Source organism: Sapajus apella, unplaced genomic scaffold (assembly GCF_009761245.1).
Source record: "Sapajus apella isolate SASKATOON/1434 unplaced genomic scaffold, GSC_monkey_1.0 scaffold50, whole genome shotgun sequence".
NCBI lineage: Eukaryota > Metazoa > Chordata > Mammalia > Primates > Cebidae > Sapajus > Sapajus apella.
The window spans coordinates 13430004-13444563 of NW_022436990.1; positions in this window are offsets into that span (position 1 = coordinate 13430004).

Genomic DNA, 14560 nt, shown 5'->3' on the forward strand with positions numbered 1-14560 from the left:
CATTGTAATTCAATGTGAATTTGCTAAGTGGTGGGGGATAGGGAAGAGAATTAAATGACCTCTCAAATCCTTTAGAATTTTGAGATTTGGACAGTTAAAAATGCCATTATTGGGAGAAGACCTAAATAATTTTAACTTCATCTTTATGCCTCTTCAATATTTATCTTCACTTTTAAGGACATAAAATTGAACAAAATAGTTGGCCAATAGTTTCACATGAATTCAAATTAACTTTGGGCTGAAAACTCAACTTCCCCAACAGATTAATCATGTTAAGTAAATATCTGAATATTACAATTCCAAAATTTAATAGAGTAGCACGTTTATGTAATATTTTACACAAAGCATAAAAATTTTACTTATATATTCTAACATTAAATTATATTAAAATACTTGTATAATAAAAATGCACATTTTCATAGATTTTATTATTAAAATCATGTTAGGGTCCTCAAAAGATATTTTAACCTGAGATATAGTTTCTTATTGTTGTAATTTATTTAACACAAAATATGTAATGCGATGCAAATGATAAACTTTAAAAAGTCAAAATGGCCTAATACATTATGGGAATAGAGTTAGAAATATGTAAGTGCTAAAGATAGTAATATGATTTGGGATCTGCTGTTTTCTGGGAAACAACAGATCCCTGTCTTGTTTTTCCTATTTATTTTCCCCTCTAAATGAATAATATTTCCTAATTAAGTGAGGAAAATATTAAATTAATATACAAGCTATAATGTTTTAGAAGATAAATGTAATATTAGATTTTTTCCATTAATAAATGCACAATTACTGGTTATTAAATAATTTCCTTTTTAAATTCACAAATAAAAATTATGTATATTTATTGTATATAATATGTTTATATGTTCTGAAATATGTACACATAATGAAATTGCTCAATTAAGCTAATTACCATACATATTACCTCACTTATTTTTTTTGTCATGAGAATACAATCTGCATCTATTGTCTTAGTAATTTCCAAGAATACACTGTACAATACATCATAATTGACTATAGTCACTACATTGTACAGCAGAACCCTTGAACTTCTTCCTCTCTAACTGAGGTTTTGTATCTTCTGACCAACAATTCCTTAACATCTTCCAGGACAAGGCCCTGGAAACCACCATTCTACTCTTCTTGCAATGAGTTAACATTTTTGGATTCCACATATATGTGGGATTAGGCAGTATTTGTTTTTCTGTTCCTGGCTTAATTTACTTAATGTCCTTTAGTTTCATACATGTTGCAGCAATAACAAGACTTTTTCTTCTTTTTTAGTGCTAAGTTGTACTCCATTGTGATTGTATACAGCATTTTGTTTATCCATTTATTTATTGATAGATGCTTAGGTTCATTCCATATCTTGGCTATTATAAAAATGCCACAATGATTTATTAACTTATTTCTAACTATTTCAGTGTTTAGAGTATTTTAAAGGATCTAGTCCTGGGATATTATTTTCTAATCTTAACTCATATGGTATAGGAGAACATACCATGAGACCCACATTTTTATAGATATAATTAGTATGTAAAATGCTTTATTTAGACATATTGGAACTTGAGTAGTTATCCTAAGTAATTTTTTAGGTTAACTTAAAAAGAACTTGGAGACAGAAATTTCTGCAAGTTGATGCTAAGATTGTTCAAACATGTAGTATGAATTTTTGATAAAAGTTAAGTTTTATTGCTGTCCATTCCTCCCCCTCAAAAGCCTTCAATGGCCAAATTTTTAACTTTTGGTCAAATTAATAAGTAGCTGCCTTTCACAGTAGTATTATGAAACCATTAATCATATCTGCAGACTGGACTTTTTACTTATGGAACCTTATGTTTCAGCCAGTCCAACAAGAATTTTTGTTTATTTGTTTTGTTTTTAACATACCAGTATAAGAGAAAAGCTCTTATGCTTCAAAAATACTCAGTGAAGGGAAAAAAAATAGCAAAGAAAAATATCTGCAGGGCCTGGTGGCTTACACCTGTAATCCCAGCAAGTTGGGAGGCCAAGGTGGGTGGATTGCTTGTGCTCAGGAGTTTGAGACCTGCCTGGGCAACATGGCAAAACCCTGTATCTGCAAACAATACAAAAGTTAGCCAGATGTGGTGGTGTCTGCTTGTACTCCCAGCTACTCAGGAGGCCAAGGCAGGAGAATCGCTTGAACCTGGGAGGCAGAGGCTGCAGTGAGCAGTGATCCCGCCACTACACGCCGGTATATTTTTACTTTTTTCTTTTTTTGAAACAGAGTGAGACCATGCCTCAAAAAAAAAAAAAAAAAAAAAAGAAAAGTAAAAATATACAACAGAAAATTTGAATATGATAGAAAAATAACATTTATGCACATAGGTAAAATACTTTTATCAAGAACTCTGTTGACTGCTGTCTATTTTGCAAAAATTAAATATTTTCATAAACAAAGAGTATACATTCTAAGCGACCTATGTCAGAACTAGATTTCATTTTGAGACAGAGTCTTGCTCTGTTGCCTAGGCTGGAGTGCAGTGGTGCAATCTTGCCTCACTGCAGCCTTTGTCTCCTGAGTTCAAGCGATTTTACTGTCTTAGCCTCCCGAGTAGCTGGAATAACAGGTGCACACCACTATGCCCGGCTAAGTTTTGTATTTTTAGTAGAGACAAGGTTTTGCTGTGTTGGCCAAGCTGGTATAGAATTCCTGGCTGTAAGTGATCTGCTGGGCTTGACCTTCCAGAGTGCTGGGATTACAGGCGTGAGCCACCGCACCTGACTCAGAACTGGATCTTTTGATCTTTAACATTCAAATGCTATTTGCAGAAAGTTTACCATAATAACATTTTCTCTTTTGTTAATTAATCAATATTAACATACATTTTCTATAAATCCACTCTGGTTGAGTACCCTCAGGACTATTTTGCTGGTCATTTTTACAAATTGTTTATCAGTGACATTGTTTATCACTCATTAAAAAAAGTTTTTTAGAGACAGGGTCTCACTATGTTGCCCAGGCTGGTCTTGAACTCTTGGACTGAAATAATCCTCTTGCTTCAGGCTTTGAAAGCTCGGAGATTACAGTCATGAGCCATAGTACCCAGTCTGTTTATAAGTCTGATGCTAAAACACAAACCTGTTATGATGATGTCACTCAAAGCAATAAATAATTATTTTTGATTTGACGTATGAGGAATGGCTAGACTGATGGCCTCACAAAAGAGTTCATCGGTCTTGAAAGGTAGGGTCTCTTACTTCTGCAAGATTAATAGCTGCGAAACAATAAGTGTCTTTCCTCATTTCCTTTTTGTTTAAAAATAAATGTCTAATTTTCCTGCTTGGTTTGCTCATGCTCCAAGAGAGTGAGGATTTTGTCTTCCTAATTTGTGTATTCTTCACGGTATTAAGTCATTGTTCATTAAATGTTTGACAAAGTGAATTGAATTCAATGATAGGAGAGTTTTCCTCTCCAAAGGTTTGCTGCCTCTTGTGTTAAAATATTTATTAACTTTATAAAAATAATTACGTAATTAACTTTGTAGAATAAATTTAGAGAAAAAATGTAATCCCTCTTCTTAGTTTTCATGTTCTAAATGTAAAAATAATGTTGATCATAATTGCTTTATTGAACTGTCAGCTTATGTAAAACTTTAAATAATATCCAATTGATATTAAAGGTTTCGAGAAATATAGAATGACATAATATCTCATGCTAAAGTAGCCAAATAATCAATACTTATACAAAATGATTTTAATACGATTAATTTTGACACTTAAGAATTCTTTAATATACATTTTCTTTATTATCAAGTTTCCTCAATGAACTTGTAAAATCTCCAGATTTCATAGGTAAGTTTCCACTTGAATTAGTATCTACCTTGTTGAGACTTATATGTAATTACAGAAAGATTTGATGATTTATTCAAAATTGTAACTTAAATATAGCTCATAATTCAAAATCTAAACCAATTTTCTGTTGGTTTAGATTCTTCCTACATATAGTTAATTATTTTATTTTATAATCATAAGCTTGCAACATTAAGTACAGTATGGTTGAGATGAGGAAGTAATAAATCTACATTGAAAATTATAAAACAAAAGTTTTCTTTTTACCTTTTAAATATTCATTTTGCTTATTTTCCTGTTGTTAAGCTCCTAATAATTTCACTTAATATAATATCATATATGTACAATGGTCAACCATTCCTTAAAACAGCATTAATTCATTGAGGTTATATGTTCCCTCAAGTTATCTGTTTAACTTTATTTCTAAAACTGATGCAGAAGACAATATTGCTGTAAAATAAGCATGCAATCCTAGAATTTTAGGTTTTATCAAGAATGCTAATGGGACAAATATATACCAACTTGGTTTTGTAAGCCCAATGTCTTCTAGAAAGTTCTACCTTATAAATAATTCCAAGCTAAACTTTTGAGAGCAAATTTCTGGAACTTTGGGTATGTTTTCTCCATAGAAATATTATAATAAAAAAGAAGAAGGAAGAGGAAAAGCTGAGAGAAGAAGAGGAGGAAGGAGAAAGAAAGAGGAAAAAGCAAAGGAGTGGAGAAAGTTTCCTGAATGAGTGAACAAAAGTTGACTAAGGGAGAAAGGTGAGGAAAGTGCACCAGGGGCCTGATTCCCTTCAAAGGAGATGGAGAGGAGTATTGAGGCAGAGAAGGGCCAACAGGTGGCAGCGTTGCATTAAGACAGTCTAGTTGTTTGGCAAGTATATCTGATCGGTTTGGAATTACGAAGAAGAGGGGGAAAATAAAAGTAGTGTGCAGGAAATATATTTTTCCTGAAGAAAGATTAAACATAGAATGATTTTTTTCCAGCAGAAGCAAGCAATTAATTTAATCAGTGAATAATTATTGAGCATCATTTATGTGTCAGGCACTGTTCTAGGCCCTGGAATTATAATGGTAAGCAAGTAGATTCAGCCTCAAGGAGCGTACAGTCTAATGAGGCCAGTAGTAGGTACTTTCAATGCACCATCAAATAAACATTTAAGTATAAACTGGTATAAGTTGTTTGGAGGACATGAACCGGAGTATGTTAGTTTATAGCACACATTCTATACTTGTTCTGAGGATAGCAGGGCTATTCTCTGGAAATGATGCTTGAGTTGGGATCAGATGAATAAACATTAGGCAAAAGGTGGGAGAAGAAAAATGTGTGGGAAAGTCAAGAAACAGAAAATAATTTAAGGTATTTGGGGGACTAGACAAAGGCCATTGTATCCCACAATTTTCTGGGAAGAGTAGATAGATACAAGATTGGAGAAGTAGACGTGGAAGGTTGGGTAGATAATTTAGGCAGTTAGGATTGGGTGCTTTATCCTATGAGTGATGGAAAACCTTTGAAGGTTCCAAAGTAGTGTTTTATTTCATCATATTTGTGTTCCTGACTGTCGTTTGGAGACAGAACTTAGTATGTGTGTTTGGTGGTGGTGGTGGGAGAGAAATATTAGTCATAGAGAATACAGTGGATTCAGGAATATCAATTTGGAGGCTTTTTCAGTAATCTAGATGGAAGATGATGCTATATTTAATAGGGTAGTATTGGGAAACATGGAGAAAAATGGGAAGATTCAAAGCATATTTAAGTAGTAAAATGTATAAAAATGGTAATAAATTAAGGAAGGAAGGTGAGGGAAAGGGGGACGTCAAATGCTACACTTGGGATGGGGAATCTTTCAAATATAATCAATATTCAGTTTTTGCTATCATCCTGCACTCTGGTCTGTAATTCATTTGTGATTGTAAAATTAAATGACATGATTATTTTGCCAGGGCTTCTAAAATAGAAAATCTCATTTCATTGGTAGCTCTCCAAATTATATTGTGTACATTTCAAAAACGGTGAAAGATTCAGGTTTCGTTGCTCTGAAGATTTCCATCCTGTGGATAACAATGGCAAGTGTCCCTGTTCCCTGCTTTCTCCACAGTCTTTGTGTAGAATGTCTCTGAGTTCTACCATAGTTCACTGATTTGTATTCTCTACACCTCTTTCACCTTGGATAAGTTAAGACTTTGTAACCTCAAGATTCTAATAGCCACAGAAAAATCTGTGGATCTCTCTTTTAGGCAGGTTTTATCATCAAGAGAATTTACTGCAAACAAATATTTTACGTTAGCAAAATAAGTATAAATAGTATTCACATTATTTTTAAAATTTTCATGTGCTATAAACATCAAGCATGTCTATATAATTATACTATTTTAAAATCTGAGAAACAGAAAGTTATAAAGTAATGAATAGTTATTGATATGTGCCCATCTTAGACACAAAATGAACTTAGATTGTGGGGCTTTTTTTGAGTCCACATCACAAATTTAAACTTAAACTTTTTTTTTTTTTTGAGATGAGGCTCACACTGTGGCTCAGGATGGAGTGCGGTGGCGAGATCTTGGCTCACTGCAACCTCCGCCTCCCAGGTGCCAAGTGATTCTCCTGCCTCAACCTCCCAAGTAGCGCCTGCCACCATGCCCAGGGTTTTTTTTTTTTTTTTTTTTTTTTTTTGTATTTTTAGCAGAGACAGGCTTTCACCAAGTTGGCCAGACTGGTCTCAGACTCCTGATCTTGTGATTTGCCTTCCTCGCCGTTTCAAAGTGCTGGGATTACAGGTGTGGCCCACCACACCCGGCCATAAACTTTTTAAAAATAATAATGGCTGACTGAGGCGGGCGGATCACAAAGTCAGAAGTTCCAGACCAGCCTGGCCAATATGGTGAAACCCCATCTCTACTAAAAATACAAAAATTAGCTAGGTGTGGTGGCGGGCGCCTGTATTCCCAGCTACTCAGGAGGCTGACAGGAGAATTGCTTGAACCCAGGAGGGGAAGGTTGCAGTGAGCCTAGATCGCGCCCACTGCACTCCAGCCTGGGTGACAGAGCGAGGCTCCTTCTCAGTAATAATAATAATAATAACTACAGTTTTAAGCTTCTACTAAGGGCAAGGGCTATATGAATATGTAAATCTCACTAAGCCCTATAAGTGGATTACTATTATTCTCATTTTTCAGAAAAAGGAAGTTGTGTGTGTGTGTGTGTGTGTGTGTGTGTGTGTGTGTGTGTAATTTTAAAATCTAGTAACTACTTGTCTAAACATAGTTCTGGCTATTTTCAAAGTTCTATATTATGGCATCTTCTTAAGAAAAAAATTTATGATTTATTTCTTCATGGAAAGCTGTTTTAACCTAAATCTTGAAAACACTCTTCAACATTCTTTTTGTGTTTTAAAACCAGAGTAAAGTTAGATATTCTTGGCATAAAGCAAAGGCTCAGAAATCAACTTTAAGAAATATACACCAAGTACCCTTTGAAAAGCTTTGCTGTCATCTGCCTTCTGAATACACGTATGTTTAAAGCCCATGGAAAGTCCATGTCAGTCATAGGTCATACAGTGATGCACTCACTTTTTATTCTGGACAAGTCATTGAACTGCGTTAGTAATTGTTTGTTTTATTTTAAAATGTAAATATTAACATTTGCTTCTAGGAACTCCAAAGATGAGTATTACAATAAAATTGAGATAATTTAATAAAATTATCAATAATTGTGAAGGAATGACTAGAGCTAATTTAGTGTGTTATAATATTTAACTATCTCATTGGGAAATGTTCTATAACCCTGGAAGGTTTTAAGAAAAGGTTAAAAAAGTATCTTTTCACATCTGGAAACTCTCTCACCATGTACTCCACCATGTATTTAAACTCCACATAAGTGGGGATCAGTGACAGTAGAAGGAAAGTCCTAGGGCACAAGAAATAATGTTATCACAAGTTTCTCCTGCCTAAATTGCAATACGCCTCATAGTTTATTAAAAATAGATGAGTTAGTTTCATCAGATAAAATATAAAACTGATATTTTTTCTTATCAATACTGTTTCACTTTGGATATATGGAATTGTTTTAGAAAAAAAGGATAAATGTGGTGGAAAAGGCAGTTGCATTTTTGGAGACTGTCACAAGAGGGCATTTATGGATTAACTCTACATTTTTTTCTACATTTGAAAATACTGAAAGGCATTTCAAATTCCCACAAGCAAACTAAGAATAATTAATTAATTAATTAAAAATGTAAGGATGAAAGACAGCCTCTAAAATTTTTATTTTATATTAATTCTGCTCCAGAAAATTGGCTTTTTTTTAGGAGTTTCCATTCAATGAAAAGTGGTACATATTTATAAATTTTAGATGTCAGAAACTCATTTCTCCAAAATATTGAGATCCTAAAAAATAATATCAGCTAAAAAAACTTATATTTTATTTCTAGCATTTGTTTGTATACTATTGCAAAATAAATATGTAAAATGAATCTTATTATTTCAATTGATAAAAGGTAATTGCATTTTTAAAACATGATTTTCTCCTTTGTGCTGAAAGACAAGCTAATTAATATTCCTAAGTATTTTGAAAACAGGTGCCATTTAGAGATTACAGGCACAATGTCTTAATAAACAAATGAAAATCTTAGTTATACTAAGAATAAATAAATTACTAGAAAGAGAATGGTTTGGGGCCCAGCTAAGGGAAAAGAAACAAACTGAAGCAAATGCAAAAATATTTTTACTCAATGATATCTTGAGTCCTTTAAATGCAAGGCCTCTGATATATTCATCTTTGAAACCCCAATTCTAGCATGGTGGTGGGCATACAGTAGGTACTCAATGAATATAGTTAAATAAATAAAATGAAACAACTTTGAGGATAAATTTAGAGGTGGCAATGCAAGAATAATTTTCCGTGATTATTAATTAAATCGATGACTTTCTTATTGCATTAATTGATATGAAAACTTCAAATGCAAAGGGAAAATTTCATTCAATCACCTGGGGTTTTCAAATAACTGCAGAGCTAGTGACATATAAACAAAACATTAGGAGAGCTAACACAACCATATTTAATCCTCAAGAACAAAGAAGATGCAAATATGGACCAACACTGTGTTTTATGCAATCTGGGAATCCTGGAACTATAAATCTCTTCATGATCATTCTGTCTATTCCAATAACATCCAACTTACATCTTTATGTAATTTTTACTCAGTTTATCAAATAATTTATAATTTTTTCAGCAAAAACAGGTGATGGGCTATTAGAGTTTTTAATAAGCATCAGATAATCATTGTCATAATGTGATTTTATTTAATTTCAATCAAAAGTAAAGAGAGGTTATATTTTAAGCAACCTGCAGTCTTATTACAGGAAAACATACAGTTTCCTTTAGGCATTTTTATCATAGTTAAAACATATTTCAGATTTGTTTTCCTACTTATGCTAAAACACAAGCTTTTGAAAACCAACCCTTTTCATTATATCGTATTCATGAAAGATAGTAAAACATGAAGAAACAAAGTTATTTGGGTTAAATAGCCCTGGATTTAGAGGTCAGTGCCAATACTTGTTGAGAATGTGGTTTTCTCTACACTCATTTTTCATCTATGAAACTGGGATTACATTGCCTATTTTAGTAGATCATTCTAGGTAGTAAGTTTTAACATATGTAAATTGACTGATAAGTTGGAAGTAGTCAGTAAATGCCAGACTTTAAAGAATCACAAATTTTACAATCCTTGTTGAAAAATTTGAGATTATGGCAGATACAGAAATGATCACATAATATTGTACATGCATCTTTAAATTTCTCATATACCCTTGCAATGAGTTGGGACCATGAGAATATTTCTGATCAACAGGCTATGGTAGGAGGGATGAATGTCACATTCTGGTCAAGGAAGTGAAAAGCTATGAGCCCCTTTATTGGTATCTTTTTTCTATCAGGGTGGCCCTTGAGGCATGTTACTGAGATAGTTATATCTCAATACAACAAGGCTGTCCATATCTGGGTCACTGAGTGACTAAATGTAGCAGAACATTTGCAGACCAGCATTAGATATGTGCAAGATATGAACATTTATTGTGCGAGGCCACTGATTTTTAGGAGTTAGATTATCACTACAGCATACATAACCTAACCTGACTAATAATATGATCTAACCAAAACACTTCATTTTATTAATAAGAACACTAAAGTCCAGAGAAGTCAGTTTGTGTAAAAGCTAGTGGAACTAGACCCTTATCTCTCACCATGTACAAAAATCAAATAAAAATCAATTAAAGACTTAAATATAAGGTCTAAAACTAAATGATAAGGACTAAACCTTAACAATAAGGTCTAAAACAACTAGGAGACTGGGGAAATATTCAGGACATTGGTTTGGGCAAAGATTTCTGGAGTAAGACCTCAAAAGCACAGGAATCCAAAGTAAAAAATGAACAAATGAGGTCACATCAAGCTAAAAATCTTCAGCACAGTAAATGCAAACACACAACTCAGAAACAATCAATGAAGTGAGGAAATAACCTGCAGAATGGGAGAAAATACTAGCAAAGTATTCAACTGACAAGGTATGAATAGACAAAATACATAAGGAACTCAAACAACTCAAGAGGAGAAAAACAAATATGTGATTTAAAAATGGGCAAGAGTCTTGAATAGACATTTCTCAGAAGAATACATACAAATTGCCATGTCTTTTATCAAAAAGACAAGAAACAACAAATGATCATGAAGATGCAGAGAAAAGGACACCAAGGCAAACTGATGGTGGAAATATCAATTATTATAGCAGTTACCTGCTATGAAAAACAGTATGAAGATTCCAAAAACAAAAACAAACAAACAAAAAAACTAAAAATAGAACCACCACATGATCCAGCCGTCTTACTGTTGAGTATATATCCAAAAGAAAGGAAATCAGTATATCAAAGAGATGTGCGTACCCCCATGTTTATTGCAGCACTATTTACAATAGCCAAGATATGGAATCAACCTAAGTGTCAATCAATAGGCGAATGGATAAAGGAAATGTGGCACATATACAAAAAGGAATATTACTCAGCCATAAAACACAATTAAATCCTGTCATTTGCAACAACATGAATGGAACTGGAGGACATTACATTAACTAAAATAAGCTAGGCAAGGAAACGCAAATCTGACATGTTCTCATCCCTATGTGGGAGCAAAAATAAAAAATGGTCTCATGGATGCAGAGATTAGAATGATGGTTACCAAAGGCTGAGAAGGAAAGTGGGGACGGGTTGCATAAAGATAAGATGGTTAATGGGTACAAAAAATACAGTTGGTTAACAGAAATAAGATCGAGTGTTTGGCAGCACAATAATTCAACTACAGTTATCAATTATTTATTGTACATTTCAAAATAACTTCAGGAGTGGATGTGGTATATTTCCAGAACAAAGAAATGATGAATGATTGAGGTTGTACCTATCCCAATTACTCTGATTTGATCATTATACCTTGGATATTTGTATCAAAATATTACATGCACTCCGCAAATTGTTACAACTATTATGTAACCATAACAAGTTTTAAAAGCCAAGACAAAAATGCGAAAATTACATTAATATACAGGTATTATAGACCCTTTCTCAAATGTAACCTCTTAAAAATCACAGGGCAATGTTTGAAATTCTTCCGCATATATTGAATATATATTTCTATATTCCTCCAGGGAAAACTGAAATCTCAAGGATTTTTTTAAAGTCATTTTTTCTTCTTTCTCTATGTATACAATACAAAGTCCCCCTCAGTTGCAATCAGGCCAGAAAATCCTCTGGGAAAATACCTTCTTTTCTATTTATTCTTGTCTTTATCCTTATCCAAACCTTTTAGCATGCATGTTAGTGCATGTGTGCATGTATGCATGTGTGCATGTGTGTGTGTCAAATCCTATTAAGAACATATTTAAAAGCAGAATTTGTTTTCTCAAATGCTTTTTTCTAACCATTGCATTTTTTTTTTAAATATGACTTTATAGTACTTTAAATTCTATATTGAGTTAATCAGCAATATGGTTTGGCCGTGTCCCCATCCAAATCTTATTTTGAATTGTAGCTCACGTTAATTCCCACATATTGTGGGAGGAACACGGTGAGAGATAATTGAATCATGGGGTGGTTGCCCCCATACTGTTCTTGTGGTAGAGTGGTAGTGAAAAAGTCTCATGAGATCCGATGATTTTATAAGGCGTTTCAGCTTTCACTTGTCTCTCAATCTCTCTCTTGTCTGCTGTCATGTAAGATACGCCTTATGCCTTCTACCATGATTGTGAGGACTCCCAGTCACATGAAACTGTGAGTCGATTAAACCTTATTCTTTATTTATAAATTACCCAGTCTCAGGTATGTCTTTATCAGCACCATGAAAACGGACTAATACAGTACATTGGTACTGGTAGAGTGGGGTGCTTCTGAAAATGTGGAAGCAACTATGGAACCTGGGTAACAGGCAGAGGTTGGAACAGTTTGGAGGACTCAGAAGAAGACAGGAAAATGTAGGAAAGTTTGAAACTTCCTAGAGACTTGTTGAATGGCTTTGATCAAAATGTTGATAGTGATACGGACAATAAAGTCCAGGCTGATGTGGTCTCAGATGGAGAAGAGGAACTTGGGAACTGGAGTAAAGGCGACTCTTGCTATGTTTTAGCAAAGAGACTGGCAACATTTTGCTCCTGCCCTAGAGATTTGCGGAACTTTAAACTTGAATGAGATGATTTAGAGTATCTGGCAAAAGAAATTTCTAAAGGGCCAAGCATTTGAGAAGTGATTTGGGTGCTGTTAAAAGTATTAGGTTTTTTTTTTTTTTGAGTCGGAGTTTCGCTCTTGTTACCCAGGCTGGAGTGCAATGGCGCAATCTCGGCTCACCGCAACCTCCGCTTCCTGGGTTCAGGCAATTCTCCTGCCTCAGCCTCCTGAGTAGCTGGGATTACAGGCACGCGCCATCAAGCCCAGCTAATTGTTTTTTTTTTTTTTTTTGTATTTTTAGTAGAGACGGGGTTTCACCATGTTGACCAGGATGGTCTCGATCTCTTGACCTCGTGATCCACCCGCCTCGGCCTCCCAAAGTGCTGGGATTACAGGCGTGAGCCACCGCGTCCCCGCCAAAAGTGTTAGGTTTTAAAAGGGATAAAAGTTCAGAAAATTTGCTGACTAATGATGCAATAAAAAAGAAAAACACATTATCTGAGGAGAAATTCAAGCCGGCTGTAGAAATTTGCATAAGTAACTGGGAGCCAAATATTAATTGCCAAGACAATGGGGAAAATGTCTCCAGAGCCTGTCAGAGACCTTCTCAGCAGCACCATCAAACACAGGCGCAGAAGAGGCCTAGTAGGAAAGAATGGTTTCATGGACCAGGCCCAGGATCCCCCTGCTCTGTGCAGCCTAGAAACTGGGAGCCTCGTATCCCAGACATTCCTGCCATAGCTAAAAGAGGCCAAGGAAAGCTCGGCCTGTGGCTTCAGAAGGTGCAAGCCCCAAGCCCTGGCAGCTTCCACGTGGTGTTGAGCCTGAGGGTGCACAGTATTCAAGAATAGAGGTTTGGGAACGAATGCCTAGCTTTCAGAGGAAATGTATGGAAATGCCTGTGTGACCAGGCAGAAGTTTGCTGCAGGGCAGAGTCCTCATGGAGAAGCTCTGCTAGGGTAGTGTGGAAGGGAAATGTGTGGTTGAAACCCCACACAAAGTCCTTAGTGGGGCACTGCCAAGTGGAACTGTGAGAAGAGTGCCACCATCCTCCAAACTTCAGAATGGCAGATCCACTGACAGCTTGCACAGTGTGCCAGGAAAAGCCAGAGACACTCAACACCAGCCTGTGAAAGAAGCAGGAAGGCTGTTGAACCCTGTAAAGCCACAGGGGTGGAGCTGATCAAGACCGTGAGAACCCACGTCTTTCATCAGTGTGACCTGGATATGAGACATGGAGTCAAAGGAGATAATTTTGGAGCTTTAAGATTTGACTGCCCTGCTGGATTTGGGATTTGCATGGGGCCTTTAGCTCCTTCATTTTGCCCAATTTCTCCCATTTGGAATGAGTGTATTTATCCAATGCCTGCACCTCAACTGTATCTAGGAAGTAACTAACTTGCTTTTGATTTTACAAGCATATAGGTGGAAGGGACTTGCCTTGTCTCACTTAGATGAGACTTTGGATTTTGTGGACTTTTGAGTTAATGCTGAAATGAGTTAAACTTTTGGATGACTGTTGGAAAAACATGATTAGTTTTGAAATGTGAGGACATGAGATTTGGGAGGGGCCAGAGGTGGCATGATATGGCTTGACTGTGTCCCTAACCAAATCTCATCTTGAACTGTGGCTCCCATAATCCATACTTGTTGCGGGATGGACCCAGTGGGAGATAATTGAATCATGGGAGTGAATCATTACACCTCTTTTCCTTTTCTTTTTCTTTTCACTAGGTGTGAACTAAATTTCTAGGCACAATTTGAGTTCATTTTTCCAGTATTTTGCTACCTTTTGAAAAGGTTGACTCATTTTTGTAATCAAGTACACCAATGAGAAATTAGATTATTTAGATTCATATTTGATATACTCTTTGACTTAATCCTTTAACCTCCTAATTCATTTTCCCAATAATTTGAAAGATTAAAAGTAGTTTCCTGAATATTTTATGGCAGCAGGATTGGCTGTTAAGAATGAAAATCTAGCAAAGAAAGATAACTTTGTGGGACATATACATTTAAGGACAAGAAAGAT